Source organism: Schistocerca americana, chromosome 2 (genome assembly GCF_021461395.2).
Source record: "Schistocerca americana isolate TAMUIC-IGC-003095 chromosome 2, iqSchAmer2.1, whole genome shotgun sequence".
Taxonomy (NCBI): domain Eukaryota; kingdom Metazoa; phylum Arthropoda; class Insecta; order Orthoptera; family Acrididae; genus Schistocerca; species Schistocerca americana.
The window spans coordinates 829,648,673-829,655,731 of NC_060120.1; the positions used below are offsets into that span (position 1 = coordinate 829,648,673).

At 42.6% G+C, this 7,059-nt stretch overlaps 1 pseudogene; it reads right to left on the reverse strand.

The window, feature by feature from the left end:
* Nucleotides 1-6,000: 6,000 nt before the first annotated feature.
* Nucleotides 6,001-6,118, reverse strand: LOC124597133 (annotated as a pseudogene).
* Between the last annotated feature and the right edge of the window lie 941 nt (nucleotides 6,119-7,059).

A 7,059-nucleotide genomic window follows, 5' to 3' on the forward strand; every position in this document is an offset into this window, starting at 1 on the left:
AGTGTCGGAAGTTCCATGCGGCTTTTCGCAGATGATGCTGTAGTATACAGAGGAGTTGCAGCATTAGAAAACTGCAGCGAAATGCAGGAAGATCTGCAGCGGATAGGCACTTGGTGCAGGGAGTGGCAACTGACCCTTAACATGGACAAATGTAATGTATTGCGAATACATAGAAAGAAGGATCCTTTATTGTATGATTATATGATAGCGGAGAAAACACTGGTAGCAGTTACTTCTGTAAAATATCTGGGAGTATGCGTACGGAGCGATTTGAAGTGGAATGATCATATAAAATTAATTGTTGGTAAGGCAGATGCCAGGTTGAGATTCATTGGGAGAGTCCTTAGAAAAATGTAGCCCATCAACAAATGAGGTGGCTTACAAAACACTCGTTCGACCTATACTTGAGTACTGCTCATCAGTGTGGGATCCGTACCAGATCGGGTTGACAAAGGAGATAGAGAAGATCCAAAGAAGAGCGGCGCATTTCGTCACAGGGTTATTTGGTAAGCGTGATAGCGTTACGGAGATGTTTAGCAAACTCAAGTGGCAGACTCTACAAGAGAGGCGCTCTGCATCGCGGTGTAGCTTGCTGTCCAGGTTTCGAGAGGGTCCGTTTCTGGATGAGGTATAGAACATATTGCTTCCGCCTACTTATACCTCCCGAGGAGATCACGAATGTAAAATTAGAGAGATTCGAGCGCGCACGGAGGGTTTCCGGCAGTCGTTCTTCCCGCGAACCATACGCGACTGGAACAGGAAAGGGAGGCGATGACAGTGGCACGTAAAGTGCCCTACGCCACACACCGTTGGGTGGTTTGCGGAGTATAAATGTAGATGTAGATGTAGATGTCACCTGTTGGTGATGTGATTGTGAAGTGGAAACTCGAAGGAACAACGACAGCTAAGTCAGTATCAGGCTGACCTTATCTGCCGTCGGGCAGGGACACTCGAGTATCGAGGAGGGTGGTAGTGAAAAAATCGGCTGAAATCGATGGAAGGAGTCACTCGAGACTTCCAAAGTGCTACCACCAATCAAGCTGGCGCAATGGCTATGCGTAGGGTGTTAACCCGTGGCCTAGGGAAAATCGCCAGTCTCAGTGGCCAAGTAAAACTCCAGTTGCACCATTTCTTGAAGGAAAACCCTTTTAGATGAAATAACGCACGCAATATAAAGCCATTTTAGTTTACACCTTGAATCATATTTTTATTTTACTTTCTCTTTTACAGAATTTCATTTGTATACATTTGCCTATTACAATCATGTAATCTATAAATAAATAAAAAAACCAATTATAGACCCATGAAGCTTATCACCTTGGGGGAATTTTTTGTGAGTAGTTGGATGCAACGCTTGAACAGGGATAGTTCACTATTTTGTGGTAGGGTTAAAGTGGCTGTGCCAAAAGGGGGTAGATTTCATTTTCGTTTTCTTTTAGAGATTAAACTTAGCTTAGATACAGAGATAGATCCACGGTCTCCTCAAGAGGGGTAGTGTATTTGATTAGTAGCAAAAGTCCTCGGTCCCAGGTTCGAACCGTGCCACCTCTAAAATTTTGAATAGAAAGCATCAGCATTGACATCCGAAGACTTCTGCCATAAGAAGTCACCCTCATTCAGCCAGCGGCCATGTCAAAGAGTGCGCAGGAGCGGAGAGAGGTTCAGCGCATTCTCTTACTCTTGGGGTAGGAAACTACCCCTTAAAGTAAGAAAAATCACCAATGATCAACGGCATGAGAATGCAGAAGGCAATGGGAACCACTGCATTAAAGACACTTATCGTGTAACGACAGGACATGTGGCCTGTGATGGAAAACAGTGTCATGATGATCTCTCAATTGACAAAAGATTCTGAACTAGTTTCACTTTCGGATCTCCACGAGGCAACTGCCAAGGGATACCCGAGACTGAGGAAAAGACTGAATAATGAACGAAAGACTAACGTTCTAGAAATCTGGGAATGGAAAGTCAGAAGACTGAATGTGGCAGAGAAGCGAGAAAACCTGGAAAGGAAAATGTTAAGGCTCAGTCTAGTTATAGTGACCGTCAGCGAAGTGAAATGGAAAGAAGAAAACAATTTCTCGTCAGATGGGTATAAGATAATAGCAACAGCAGTAGAAAATGTTATAACGGGAGTATGGATCGTTATGAATGGGAAGGCAGGGCAAAGAGTGTGTTACAGTGAACTGTTCAGTGATAGGTTGTTTTCATCAGGATCGACAGCAAGCCTACACCGACGATAGTTCAGGTACACATGCCGACGTCGCTAGCACATTATGAAGAAATAGAGAAACTCTATGATGATACTGAACGGTAATTCATCAGATAAAGGGAGATTAAAATCTAATTGTCGTGGGGGAGTGGAATGCGGTTATATGGGAAGAAGCAGAAGAAACGATTATAGGAGAATATGGGCTTGGTACTAGGAATGAGAGAGGAGAAAGACTAATTGAGTTCTGCAGTAAACTTCAGCTAGTAGTGGCCAGTATTAGAATCAGAATTTAAAAGATCTTTGGAGGACTTAAGATCAAATAAGGCGGAAGGGATAGATAACATTCCATCAGAAGTTCTAAAATCGTTGGGGAAGTGGCAACAAAACGACTATTCACGTTGGTGTGTAGAATATATGAGTCTGGCGACATACCATCTGACATTCGGAAAAGCATCATCCACACAATTCCGAAGACAGCAAGAGCTGACAAGTGCGAGAATTACCGCACAATCAGCTAAACAGCTAATGCATCCAAGTTGCTTACAAGAATAATACGCAGGAGAATGTAAAAGAAAATTGAGGATGCGCTAGCTGACGATCAGTTTGGCTTTAGAAAAGGTAAAGGCATGAGAGAGACAATTATGACGTTGCGGTTAATAATGGAAGCAAAATCAAGACACTTTCATAGGATTTGTTGACCTGGAAAAAGCGTTCAACAATGTGAAATGGTGCAAGATATTCGAAATTCTGAGAACAGTAGGCGTAAGCTATAGGGAGAGACGGGTCATATACAATATTTACAAGAGCCAAGAGGGAATAATAAGAGTGTACGACCAAGAACGAAGTGCTCGTTTTAAAAAGGATGCAAGACAAGGATGTAGCCTTTCGCCCCTACTGTTCAGTCTGTACACAGAGGAAGCAGTGGTGGAATTAAAAGAAAGGTTCAGGTGTGGAATTAAAATTCAAGATGAAAGAATATCAATGATACGATTCGCTGATGACGTTGCTATCCTGACTGAAAATGAAGAAGAATTACATGATCTGCTGAACTGAATGAACAATCTAATGAGTAGGCCTACAGAGTATAGATTGAGAGTAAGTCGAAGAAAGACGAAGATAATGAGAAGTAGTAGAAATGAGGACAGCGAGAAACTAAACATCAGGATTGACGGTCACGAAGTAGATGAAGTTAAGGAATTCTGCTACCCAGGCAGTAAAATAACCAATGACGGACGGAGTAAGGAGGACATCAAAAGCAGACTGGTAAGGGCAAAAAGGGCATTCCACGCCAAGAGAATACTAATATCAAATATCGGCCTTAATTTCAGAAAGAAATTTCTGAGACTGTAAGTCTGAAGTACACAATTGTATGGTAGTGAGACATGGACTGTGGGAAAACAGGAACAGAAGACAGTCGAAGCATTTGAGATGTGGTGCTACATCGAATGTTGAAAATTAGGTGGACTGATGAGGTAAGGAATGAGGAGGTTCTGCGCAGAATCGGAGAGGAAAGGAATATGTGGAAAACACTGATAAGGAGTAGGGACAGGATGATAGGACATCTGTTAAGACATGAGGGAATAACTTCCTTGGTACTAGAGGGAGCTGTAGAGGGCAAAAACTGTAGAGGAAGACAGAGATTGGAATACGTCAAGCAAATAATTGAGGACGTAGGTTGCAAGTGCTACTCTGAGATGATGAGGTTAACACAGGAGAGGAATTCTTGGCGTCATGACGGGCCGCATCACACCAGTCAGAAGAATGATGACAAAAAAAAAAAAAAATAGCGAATACATTGCTCAAGAATCACAAGAGGAGGAAGTACATTTGGAAAAGGCCGGGAGATACGGAAAGATTTCAGTTGGATTACATCATGGTCAGGCAGAGATTCCGAAAGCAGATACTGGACTGTAAGGTGTACCGAGGAGCAGATAATATTCGGATCACAATTAAGAGACCAGTCTGGAAGAATGAGTCGCAAACAAGTGGAATACGGAAGTACTAAGGAATAAAGAGATGCGTTTGAAGCTCTCAAAGGCTGTAAATGCTGCCATAAGGAACAGCTCAGTAGACTATTCAGTTGAAGAGGAATGGACATCATTAAATAGGGAAATCACAAAAGTTGGAAAGAAAATTAGGTACAACGAGGGTAACTGCGAAGAAACCATGGGTAACGGAAGAAATACTTCAGGTGATCGATGAAAGAAGGAAGTACAAAAATGATCCGGGAAATTCAAAAATACAGAAATATAAGTCACTTAAGAATGAAATAAACAGAAAGTGCAGGAGAGCTAAAGCGAAATAGCTGCATGAAAAATGTGAAGAAACAGAAAAAAATGGCGGAAGCATTGACTCAATATGTACGAAAGTCGAAACAACCTTCGGTGAAATTAACTGCAAGGGCAGTAATATTAAGAGTGCAATTGTTAAGTGTAGTGGAGAGAGCGGATAGGTGGAAAGAATACATTGTGGACCTCTACGGGTGGGAGGGGGGGGGGGGCGAAGCGGGGGAGGGGGGGAGAACTTAACTGATGGCGTGGTAGAAAAAGAAACAGGAGTCGATAGTAAAGAGATATGGGTTCCTTTAATAGAATCAGAATTTAGAAGAGCTTTAGAAGACTTAAAATCAAATGAGGCAGAATGTATAGATAACACTCCATCAGAATTTCTAAAATCTTTTTTGGAAGTGACAACAAATCGATTATTGACGTTGGTGTATAGAATATATGAGACCGGTGACATAAAACCAGAGTTTCGGAAAAATATAATCCACGCAGTTCGAAGACTGCAAGAGCTGACAATTGCGACAGTTATCGCCCAATCAACTTAACAGCTCATGCATCCAAACTGCTGACAAGAATAATATACAGAAGAATGGAAAAGAAAAGAGTGGTTATGTTAGATGAAGATTATTTTGTCTGTACGAAAAATAAAGGCACCAGAGAGGCACTGTGAAGTTGCAGCTGATAATGGAAGCAAGAGTGAAGAAAAATCAAAACACGTTCATAGGATTTGTCGATCCGGGGAAAGCTTTCGACAATGTAAAATGGCACCAGATGTTCGAAAGCCTGACAAAAATATGGGTAAGCTATAGGGTAAGATTCTTAGCATACAAAATGTGCACAACAATAATGGCCATAAGAGTGGAAGACCACAAACGAAGTGCTCGGATCAAAAAGGGAGTAAGACAAGGATGTAGTATTTCCCCCATGCTGTTCAGTCTATACGTCGAAGAAGCAATGACAGAAATAAAAGGAAAGTCTAAAAGTGGAATTAAAATTCAAGATGAAAGGATATCAGTGTTAATATTCGTCGATGACATTGCGATCCTCATTGGAAGTGAAGAAGAGTTACAGAACCAACTGAATGGAATGAACAGCCTGATGAGTGCAAAATATAGATCAAGAGAAAATAGAAGAAAGACGAAAGTAATGGGAAGCAGCAGAAATGAGAACAGCGAGAAACTTAACTTCGTAATAGGTGATCACGAAGAGATGACGTTAAGGGAATTCTGCTACCTAAGCAGCAAAATAACCAATGGCCGATGGAGCGAGAAGGATATCGAAGGAGACTCTCCTCTCTCCTCCCGCACAAGCCATGAAGGTCCAAAGGTACCGACTGGCCGCCGTGTCATCCTCAGGCCACAGGCGTCACTGGATGCGGATATGGTGGGGCATGTGGTCAGCACACCGCTCTCCCGGCCGTATGTCAGTTTCCGAGACCGGAGCCGCTACTTCTCAATCAAGCAGCTCCTCGGTGTGCCTCACAAGGGCTGAGTTCAACCCGCTTGCCAACAGCGCTCGCCGGACCGGATGGTCACCCATCCAAGTGCTAGCCCAGCCCGACAGCGCTTAACTTCGGTGATCCAACGGGAACCCGTGTGACCACTGCGGCAAGGCCGTTGGCCATCGAAGGAGACTAACACTGGCAAAAAGTTCATTCCTGGCCAAGAGAAGTCTTCTAGTAACAAACATTGGTCTTAATATGAGGAAGAAATTTCTGAGAATGTACCTTTGGAACACAACTTTTTTCGGCAGTGAGGCACGGACGGTGGGAAACCCGCAAAAGAGGAGAATAGAAGTATGTGAGATACGGTGCTGCAGAAGAATGTTGAAAATCAGGAGGACTGATAAGATGAGGAGGTTCTCCGTAGAATCGGCGAGAAAAGCAATGTAGGGAAAACTTTGACGAGAAAAAGTGACAGGATGATACGACATCTGTTAAGACAGCAAGGGATAACTTCAGTGGTACTATAGGGAGCTGTGGAGGGTAAAGATTGTAGACGAAGACAGAGATTGGAATATATCTGGCAAAAAATGGAGGACGTAAGTTGCAAGTGCTACTCTGAGATGTAAAGATTGGCACAGGAAAGGATACCGTGGCGGTCCACATCAATCCAGTCACATGACTGATGACACAAAAAAAGAAAACAGTACTCTCAATTTGAAGGAAAATATTTCTTTAACACTGTTCCAGAACACACATTGTACGCAACATATACTAGTGTTTGATCAGGCATTGGCGTCATGGTAATAAATGAAGAAAGGTGGATCATACTCTTCAGCCGCAGTTAAAATGGTTAACACAGTACCATAATTTTTATTAAGATAAAATAATAATTACTGAATGGCTGTTATATTGGTGATGTGATTTCTTTCTATTCTATGACGGAAATGGTTGTTGGGGTTCCTGGTAGTTCTAGTAGGGAGGATGTGGATATCTGACGACCGCGTTCATGGAACAAAATGATTATCAGAAGATGTGACAGGAAGCGAGAACATGGACACGCTATCATTGTTCCGAAAAAATAAGAGCATCTCTGACGTTTGCCGGCTTCCTTTTGGGGC